The sequence below is a fragment of the Gavialis gangeticus genome, unplaced genomic scaffold (assembly GCF_001723915.1).
Source record: "Gavialis gangeticus isolate Ggan-Ray unplaced genomic scaffold, GavGan_comp1, whole genome shotgun sequence".
NCBI lineage: Eukaryota > Metazoa > Chordata > Crocodylia > Gavialidae > Gavialis > Gavialis gangeticus.
Genome location: NW_017729033.1, coordinates 85,163,571 through 85,163,844, shown reverse-complemented (window position 1 = coordinate 85,163,844; position 274 = coordinate 85,163,571). Strand labels below are relative to the sequence as shown.

The 274-nt window shown below is 64.2% G+C and overlaps 1 protein-coding gene across 1 annotated transcript in view; it reads right to left on the bottom strand.

Annotated features, from left to right (window-relative positions):
• Nucleotides 1-274, bottom strand: part of UBE2D3 (ubiquitin conjugating enzyme E2 D3) — a 53,877-nt gene that overhangs the window by 36,976 nt on the left and 16,627 nt on the right. The gene's annotated exons all lie outside the window — the stretch shown is intronic.

Below are 274 nucleotides of genomic sequence, written 5' to 3'. Positions count from 1 at the left end.
CTGCCTACCACAGGATGGAGCAGCAGGGCAGCTCCCACTGCTGGCACATCCCGGGGGAGGCACGGAAGGGCACATGCCCCCCTGTATCTGTGCATGGGTCGAAGGCGGGCTGCTGCTGCAAGCTGGGGCTGGGAGCGATGCAGGGCTCTTCCCAGCAGGGGTTTGAGCCAGGGTTCCAAGCAGGGCAGGCAGCGGCGGTGGAAGGGAGGTTACAGGGTGGGCTATAGTCCCCCCTAGAATTTGCTGTAGATACCCCCCACCCACCCTCCCAATA